This window comes from Ambystoma mexicanum, unplaced genomic scaffold, assembly GCF_040938575.1.
Source record: "Ambystoma mexicanum isolate Mex_15411 unplaced genomic scaffold, UKY_AmexF1_1 Mex_scaf5, whole genome shotgun sequence".
NCBI lineage: Eukaryota > Metazoa > Chordata > Amphibia > Caudata > Ambystomatidae > Ambystoma > Ambystoma mexicanum.
This window is the reverse complement of record NW_027182466.1, coordinates 11466396-11476969: the sequence shown is the minus strand read 5'-3', so window position 1 is coordinate 11476969 and position 10574 is coordinate 11466396.

Sequence of the window (10574 nt, the reverse complement as noted above, 5' to 3'; positions counted from 1 at the left end):
ATGAGATGTGATATCCAACCCCTTCCCATTCCAATCCTGAGACCCTTCCTATAGCATGAGATGTGATGTCTCAATGCTTCTAATACCAAACCTGAGATCCTTCCTATAACATGAGATGTGATATCCAACTCCTTCCCATTCCAATCCTGAGACCCTTATGATAGCATGAGATGTGATATCTCAATGCCTCTTATACCAAACCTGAGATCCTTCCGATAGCATGAGATGTGATATCTCAATGCTTCTAATACCAAACCTGAGATCCTTCCTATAATATGAGATGTGATTTCCAAATCCTTCCTCTTCCAAACCTGAGACCCTCCCTTTAGCATGAAATGTGATATCCAACTCCTTCCCATTCCAATCCTGAGACCCTTCTGATAGCATGAGATGTGATATCTCATTGCCTCTAATACCAAACCTGAGATCCTACCTCTAACATGAAATGTGATATCCATCTCCTTCCCTTTCCAAACCTGAGACCCTGCCTATAGCATGAGATGTGATATCCAAGTCCTTCCCATTCCAATCCTGAGACCCTTCCTATAGCATGTGATGTGATATCCAAGTACTTCCCATTCCAATCCTGAGACCCTTCCTATAGCATGTGATGTGAAATCTCAATGCTTATACCAAACCTGAGACCCTTCCTATGGCATGAGATGTCATAAACAACTCCTTCCCATTCCAACCCTGAGACCCTTCCTATAGCATGAGATGTGATATCTCAATGCTTATACCAAACCTGAGACCCTTCCTATAGCTTGAGATGTGATATCCAACTTCTTCCCATTCCAATCCTGAGACCCTTCCTATAGCATGAGATGTGATATCCCAATGCTTCTACCAAACCTGAGACCCATACTATGGCATGAGATGTGATATCAAACTGCTTCCCATTCCAATCCTGAGACGCTTCCTATAGCTTGAGATGTGATATCCAACTCCTTCCCATTCCAATTCTGAGACCCTTCTTATACCATGAGACTTGATATCTCAATGCTTCTAATACCAAACCTGAGACCCGTCCTATAACATGAGATGTGATATCCAAATCCTTCCCCTTCCAAACCTTAGACCCTTCCTTTATAATGAGATGTGATATCCAACTCCTTCCCATTCCAATCCTGAGACCCTTCCGATATCATGAGATTTGTTATCTCAATGCTTCTAATATCAAACTTGAGACCCTCCCTATAGCATGAGATGTGACATCCAAGTCCTTCCCATTCCAATCCTGAGACCCTTCCTATAGCATGAGATGTGATATCTCAATGCTTCTAATACCAAACCTGAGACCCTTCCTATAACATGAGATGGGATATCCAACTCCTTCCCATTCCAATCCTGAGACCCTTCCGATAGCAGAGATGTGATATCTCAATGCTTATACCAAACCTGAGACCCTTCCTAAGGCTTGAGATGTCATATACAACTCCTTCCCATTCCAATCCTGAGACCCTTCCTATAGCATGAGATGTGATATCTCAATGCTTATACCAAATCTGAGACCCTTCCTATAGCATGAGATGTGATATCCAAATCCTTCCCATTCCAATCCTGAGACCCTTCCTATAGCATGAGATGTGATATCTCAATGCTTATACCAAACCTGAGAGCCTACCTATAGCATGAGATGTGATTTCCAAGTCCATCCCATTCCAATCCTTAGACCCTTCCTACAGCATGCGATGTGATATCTCAATGATTCTAATACCAAACCAGAGACCCGTCCTTTAACATGAGATGGGATATCCAACTCCTTCCCATTCCAATCCTGAGCCACTCCTGATAGCAGAGATGTGATATCTCAATGCTTATACCAAACCTGAGACCCTTCCTATAACATGAGATGTGATATCCAACTCCTTCCCGTTCCAAACCTGAGACACTTCCTATAGCATATGTGATATCCAACTCCTTCCCATTCCAAACATGAGACCCTTACTATAGCATGAGATGTGATATATCAATGCTTCTAATACCAAACCTGAGATCCTTCCTATGACATGAGATGTGATATCCAAATCCTTCCCATTCCAATCCTGAGACCCTTCCTATAGCAAGAGATGTGATATCCAAATCCTTCCCATTCCAATCCTGAGACCCTTCCTATAACATGAGATGTGATATTCAACTCCTTCCCCTTCCAACCTGAGACACTTCCTATAGCATGGGAAGGGATATCCAACTCCTTCCCAATCCAATCCTGAGAACCTTCCGATAGCAGAGATGTGATATCTCAATGCTTATACCAAACCTGAGACCCTTACTATGGCATGAGATGTGATATCCAACTCCTTGCCATTCAAATCCTGAGACCCTTCCTATAGCATGAGATGTGATATCTCAATGCTTCTACCAAACCTGAGACCCTTCCTTTAGCATGAGATGTGATATCCAAATCCTTCACATTCCAATCCTGAGACCCTTCCTATAGCATGAGATGTGATATCTCAATGCTTCTAATACCAAACCTGAGATCCTTCCTATAACATGAGATGTGATATCCAATTCCTTCCCATTCCAAACCTGAGACCCTTCCTATTGGATGAGATGTGATATCCAACTCCTTCCCATTCCAACCCTGAGACCCTTCCTATACCATGAGATGTGATATCTCAATGCTTCTAATACCAAACCTGGGAACCGTCCTATAACATGAGATGTGATATCTCAATGTTTCTAATAAAAAACCTGAGACCCTTCCTATAACATGAGATGTGATATCCAATTCCTTCCCATTCCAAACCTGAGACCCTTCCTAAGGCTTGAGATGTCATATACAACTCCTTCCCATTCCAATCCTGAGACCCTTCCTATAGCATGAGATGTGATATCTCAATGCTTATACCAAATCTGAGACCCTTCCTATAGCATGAGATGTGATATCCAAATCCTTCCCATTCCAATCCTGAGACCCTTCCTATAGCATGAGATGTGATATCTCAATGCTTATACCAAACCTGAGAGCCTACCTATAGCATGAGATGTGATTTCCAAGTCCATCCCATTCCAATCCTTAGACCCTTCCTACAGCATGCGATGTGATATCTCAATGATTCTAATACCAAACCAGAGACCCGTCCTTTAACATGAGATGGGATATCCAACTCCTTCCCATTCCAATCCTGAGCCACTCCTGATAGCAGAGATGTGATATCTCAATGCTTATACCAAACCTGAGACCCTTCCTATAACATGAGATGTGATATCCAACTCCTTCCCGTTCCAAACCTGAGACACTTCCTATAGCATATGTGATATCCAACTCCTTCCCATTCCAAACATGAGACCCTTACTATAGCATGAGATGTGATATATCAATGCTTCTAATACCAAACCTGAGATCCTTCCTATGACATGAGATGTGATATCCAAATCCTTCCCATTCCAATCCTGAGACCCTTCCTATAGCAAGAGATGTGATATCCAAATCCTTCCCATTCCAATCCTGAGACCCTTCCTATAACATGAGATGTGATATTCAACTCCTTCCCCTTCCAACCTGAGACACTTCCTATAGCATGGGAAGGGATATCCAACTCCTTCCCAATCCAATCCTGAGAACCTTCCGATAGCAGAGATGTGATATCTCAATGCTTATACCAAACCTGAGACCCTTACTATGGCATGAGATGTGATATCCAACTCCTTGCCATTCAAATCCTGAGACCCTTCCTATAGCATGAGATGTGATATCTCAATGCTTCTACCAAACCTGAGACCCTTCCTTTAGCATGAGATGTGATATCCAAATCCTTCACATTCCAATCCTGAGACCCTTCCTATAGCATGAGATGTGATATCTCAATGCTTCTAATACCAAACCTGAGATCCTTCCTATAACATGAGATGTGATATCCAATTCCTTCCCATTCCAAACCTGAGACCCTTCCTATTGGATGAGATGTGATATCCAACTCCTTCCCATTCCAACCCTGAGACCCTTCCTATACCATGAGATGTGATATCTCAATGCTTCTAATACCAAACCTGGGAACCGTCCTATAACATGAGATGTGATATCTCAATGTTTCTAATAAAAAACCTGAGACCCTTCCTATAACATGAGATGTGATATCCAATTCCTTCCCATTCCAAACCTGAGACCCTTCCTATTGGATGAGATGTGATATCCAAATCCTTCCCCTTCCAAACCTGAGACCCTTCCTTTAGCATGAGATGTGATATCCAAATACTTCCCATTCCAATCCTAAAACCCTTCCTATAGCATGAGATGTGATATCTCAATGTTTCTAATAAAAAACCTGAGACCCTTCCTATAGCAAGAGATGTGATATCCAAATCCTTCCCATTCCAATCCTGAGACCCTTCCTGTATATAACATGAGATGTGATATCCAACTCCTTCCCATTCCAACCTGAGACCCTTCCTATAGCATGAGATGTGATATCCAACTCCTTACCATTCAAATCCTGAGACCCTCCCTATAACAAGAGATGTCATATCCAACTCCTTCCCATTCCAAACCTGAGACCCTTCCTATAACATGAGATGTGATATCCAACTCCTTCCCATTCCAAACCTGAGACCCTTCCGATAGCATGAGATGTGATATCTCAATGCTTCAAAAACCAAACATGAGAACCATCCTATAACATGAGATGTGAAATCCAAATCCTTCCCTTCCCAAACCTGAGACTCTTCCTATAGCATGAGATGTGATATCTCAATGCTTCTACCAAACCTGAAACCCTTCCTATAGCATGAGATGTGATATCCAACTCCTTCCCATTCCAATCCTGAGACACACCCTATAGCATGAGATGTGATATCACAATGCTTCTAATACCAAACCTGAGACCCGTCCTATAACATGAGATGTGATATCCAAATCCTTCCCCTTCCAAACCTGAGACCCTTCCTTTAGCATGAGATGTGATATATAGCTCCTCCCATTCCAATCCTGAGACCCTTCCGATAGCAGAGATGTGACATTTCAATGCTTATACCAAACCTGAGACCCTTCCCATAGCATGAGATGTGATATCCAACTCCTTCCCATTCCAATCCTGAGACCCTTCCTATAGCATGAGATGTGATATCTCAATGCTTCTAATACCAAACCTGAGATCCTTCCTATAACATGAGATGTGATATCCAACTCCTTCCCATTCCAATCCCGAGACCCTTCCTATAGCATGAGATGTGATATCTCAATGCTTCTAATACCAAACCTAAGGTCCTTCCTATAACATGAGATGTGATATCCAAATCCTTCCCATTCCAAACCTGAGACCCTCCCTTTAGCATGAGATGTGATATCCAACTCCTTCCCATTCCAATCCTGATACCCTTCTGATAGCATGAGATCTGATATCTCAATGCCTCTAATACCAAACCTGAGATCCTACCTCTAACATGAAATGTGATATCCAACTCCTTCCTTTTCCAAACCTGAGACCCTTCCTACAGCATGAGATGTGATATCCAAGTCCTTCCCATTCCAATCCTGAGACCCTTCCTATAAAATGAGATGTGATATCCAACTCCTTCTATTCCAACCTGAGACCCTTCCTATAGCATGAGATGGGATATCCAACTCCTTCCAAATCCAATCCTGATACCCTTCCGATAGCATGAGATGTGATATACCAATGCTTCTACAAAACCTGAGACCCATACCATGGCATGAGATGTGATATCAAACTCCCGTCCTATACCATGAGACTTGATATCTCAATGCTTCTAATACCAAACCTGAGACCGGTCCAATAACATGAGATGTGATATCCAAATCCTTCCCCTTCCAAACCTTAGACCCTTCCTTTATCATGAGATGTGATATCCAAGTCCTTCCCATTCCATTCCTGAGACCCTTCCTATAGCATGAGATGTGATATCTCAATGCTTCTAATACCAAACCTGAGACCCTTCCTATAATATGAGATGTGATATCCAAGTCCTTCCCATTCCAATCCTGAGACCCTTCCTATAGCATGAGATGTGATATCTCAATGCTTCTAATACCAAACCTGAGACCCTTCCTATAACATGAATTATGATATCCAAATCCTTCCCATTCCAATCCTGAGACCCTTCCGATAGCAGAGATGTGATATCTCAATGCTTATACCAAACCTAAGACCCTTCCGATAGCATGAGATGTGATATCTCAATGCTTCTAATACCAAACCTGAGATCCTTCCAATAACATGAGATGTGATATCCAACTCCTTCCCGTTCCAATCCCGAGACCCTTCCTATAGCATGAGATGTGATATCTCAATGCTTCTAATACCAAACCTAAGGTCCTTCCTATAACATGAGATGTGATATCCAAATCCTTCCCATTCCAAACCTGAGACCCTCCCTTTAGCATGAGATGTGATATCCAACTCCTTCCCCTTCCAAACCTGAGACCCTTCCTTTAGCATGAGATGTGATATCCAGCTCCTCCCATTCCAATCCTGAGACCCTTCCGATAGCAGAGATGTGATATTTCAATGCTTATACCAAACCTGAGACCCTTCCCATAGCATGAGATGTGATATCCAGCTCCTCCCATTCCAATCCTGAGACCCTTCCGATAGCAGAGATGTGATATTTCAATGCTTATACCAAACCTGAGACCCTTCCCATAGCATGAGATGTGATATCCAACTCCTTCCCATTCCAATCCTGAGACCCTTCCTATAGCATGAGATGTGATATCTCAATGCTTCTAATACCAAACCTGAGATCCTTCCTATAACATGAGATGTGATATCCAACTCCTTCCCATTCCAATCCCGAGACCCTTCCTATAGCATGAGATGTGATATCTCAATGCTTCTAATACCAAACCTAAGGTCCTTCCTATAACGTGAGATGTGATATCCAAATCCTTCCCATTCCAAACCTGAGACCCTCCCTTTAGCATGAGATGTGATATCCAACTCCTTCCCATTCCAATCCTGATACCCTTCTGATAGCATGAGATGTGATATCTCAATGCCTCTAATACCAAACCTGAGATCCTACCTCTAACATGAAATGTGATATCCAACTCCTTCCTTTTCCAAACCTGAGACCCTTCCTACAGCATGAGATGTGATATCCAAGTCCTTCCCATTCCAATCCTGAGACCCTTCCTATAACATGAGATGTGATATCCAACTCCTTCTATTCCAACCTGAGACCCTTCCTATAGCATGAGATGGGATATCCAACTCCTTCCAAATCCAATCCTGATACCCTTCCGATAGCATGAGATGTGATATCCCAATGCTTCTACAAAACCTGAGACCCATACCATGGCATGAGATGTGATATCAAACTCCCGTCCTATACCATGAGACTTGATATCTCAATGCTTCTAATACCAAACCTGAGACCGGTCCAATAACATGAGATGTGATATCCAAATCCTTCCCCTTCCAAACCTTAGACCCTTCCTTTATCATGAGATGTGATATCCAAGTCCTTCCCATTCCATTCCTGAGACCCTTCCTATAGCATGAGATGTGATATCTCAATGCTTCTAATACCAAACCTGAGACCCTTCCTATAACATGAGATGTGATATCCAAGTCCTTCCCATTCCAATCCTGAGACCCTTCCTATAGCATGAGATGTGATATCTCAATGCTTCTAATACCAAACCTGAGACCCTTCCTATAACATGAATTGTGATATCCAAATCCTTCCCGTTCCAATCCTGAGACCCTTCCGATAGCAGAGATGTGATATCTCAATGCTTATACCAAACCTAAGACCCTTCCGATAGCATGAGATGTGATATCTCAATGCTTCTAATACCAAACCTGAGACCGGTCCAATAACATGAGATGTGATATCCAAATCCTTCCCCTTCCAAACCTTAGACCATCCCTTTAGCATGAGATTTGATATCCAACTCCTTCCCATTCCAATCCTGAGACCCTTCTGATGGCATGAGATGTGATATCTCAATGCCTCTAAAACCAAACCTGAGATCCTACCTCTAACATGAAATGTGATATCCAACTCCTTCCCCTTCCAACCCTGAGAGCCTTCCTATATAATGAGATGTGATATCCAAGTCCTTCCCATTCCAATCCTGAGACCCTTCCTATAACATGAGATGTGATATCCAACTCCTTCCCATTCCAATCATGAGACCCTTCCTATAGCTTGAGATGTGATATCCAACTCCTTCTCATTCCAATTCTGAGACCCGTCCTATACCATGAGACTTGATATCTCAATGCTTCAAATACCAAACCTGAGACCGGTCCTATAACATGAGATGTGATACCCAACTCCTTCCCATTCCAATCCTGATACCCTTCTGATAGCATGAGATGTGATATCTCAATGCCTCTAATACCAAACCTGAGATCCTACCTCTAACATGAAATATGATATCCAACTCCTTCCTTTTCCAAACCTGAGACCCTTCCTACAGCATGAGATGTGATATCCAAGTCCTTCCCATTCCAATCCTGAGACCCTTCCTATAACATGAGATGTGATATCCAACTCCTTCTATTCCAACCTGAGACCCTTCCTATAGCATGAGATGGGATATCCAACTCCTTCCAAATCCAATCCTGATACCCTTCCGATAGCATGAGATGTGATATCCCAATGCTTCTACAAAACCTGAGACCCATACCATGGCATGAGATGTGATATCAAACTCCCGTCCTATACCATGAGACTTGATATCTCAATGCTTCTAATACCAAACCTGAGACCGGTCCAATAACATGAGATGTGATATCCAAATCCTTCCCCTTCCAAACCTTAGACCCTTCCTTTATCATGAGATGTGATATCCAAGTCCTTCCCATTCCATTCCTGAGACCCTTCCTATAGCATGAGATGTGATATCTCAATGCTTCTAATACCAAACCTGAGACCCTTCCTATAACATGAGATGTGATATCCAAGTCCTTCCCATTCCAATCCTGAGACCCTTCCTATAGCATGAGATGTGATATCTCAATGCTTCTAATACCAAACCTGAGACACTTCCTATAACATGAATTGTGATATCCAAATCCTTCCCATTCCAATCCTGAGACCCTTCCGATAGCAGAGATGTGATATCTCAATGCTTATACCAAACCTAAGACCCTTCCGATAGCATGAGATGTGATATCTCAATGCTTCTAATACCAAACCTGAGACCGGTCCAATAACATGAGATGGAATATCCAAATCCTTCCCCTTCCAAACCTTAGACCATCCCTTTAGCATGAGATTTGATATCCAACTCCTTCCCATTCCAATCCTGAGACCCTTCTGATGGCATGAGATGTGATATCTCAATGCCTCTAAAACCAAACCTGAGATCCTACCTCTAACATGAAATGTGATATCCAACTCCTTCCCCTTCCAACCCTGAGAGCCTTCCTATAGAATGAGATGTGATATCCAAGTCCTTCCCATTCCAATCCTGAGACCCTTCCTATAACATGAGATGTGATATCCAACTCCTTCCCATTCCAATCATGAGACCCTTCCTATAGCTTGAGATGTGATATCCAACTCCTTCTCATTCCAATTCTGAGACCCGTCCTATACCATGAGACTTGATATCTCAATGCTTCAAATACCAAACCTGAGACCGGTCCTATAACATGAGATGTGATACCCAAATCCGTCCCCTTCCAAACCTTAGACCCTTCCTATAGCATGAGATGTGATATCTCATTGCTTCTAATACCAAACCTGAGACCCTTCCTATAACGAGATGGGATATCCAACTCCTTCCCATTCCAATCCTGAGACCCTTCAGATAGCAGAGATGTGATATCCAACTCCTTCCCATTCCAAACCTGAGACCCTTCCTATAGCATGAGATGTTATAATTTAATGCTTCTAAAACCAAACCTGAGAACCATCCTATAACATGTGAAATCCAAATCCTTCCCTTTCCAAACCTGAGACCCTTCCGATAGCATGAGATGTGATATCTCAATGCTTCTAAAACCAAACATGAGAACCATCCTATAACATGAGATGTGAAATCCAAATCCTTCCCTTTCCAAACCTGAGACCCTTCCTATAGCTTGAGATGAAATATCAAACTCCTTCCCATTCCAATCCTGAGATAGCTTGAGATGTGATATCCAACTCCATCCCATTCCAATCCTGAGACCCTTCCGATAGCATGAGATGTGATAGCTCAATGCTTCTAATATCAAAACTGAGACCCTCCCTATAGTATGAGATGTGAATTCTAAGTCCTTACCATTCCTATCCTGAGACCCTTCCGATAGCAGAGATGTGATATCTCAATGCTTATACCAAACCTGATGACCCTTCCTATGGCATTAGATGTGATATCCAACTCCTTCCCATTCCAATCCTGAGTTCCTTCCTATAGCATGAGATGTGATATCTCAATGCTTCTATCAAACCTGATACCCTTCCTTTAGCATGAGAGGTGATATTCAACTCCTGCCCATTCCAATCCTGAGACCCTTCCTATATCATGAGACGTGATATCCAACTCCTTCCCATTCCAATCCTGAGACTCCTCCTATAGCATGAGATGTGATATCTCAATGCTTCTAATACCAGACCTGGGACCGGTCCTATAACATGAGATATGATATCCAAATCCTTCCCCTTCCAAA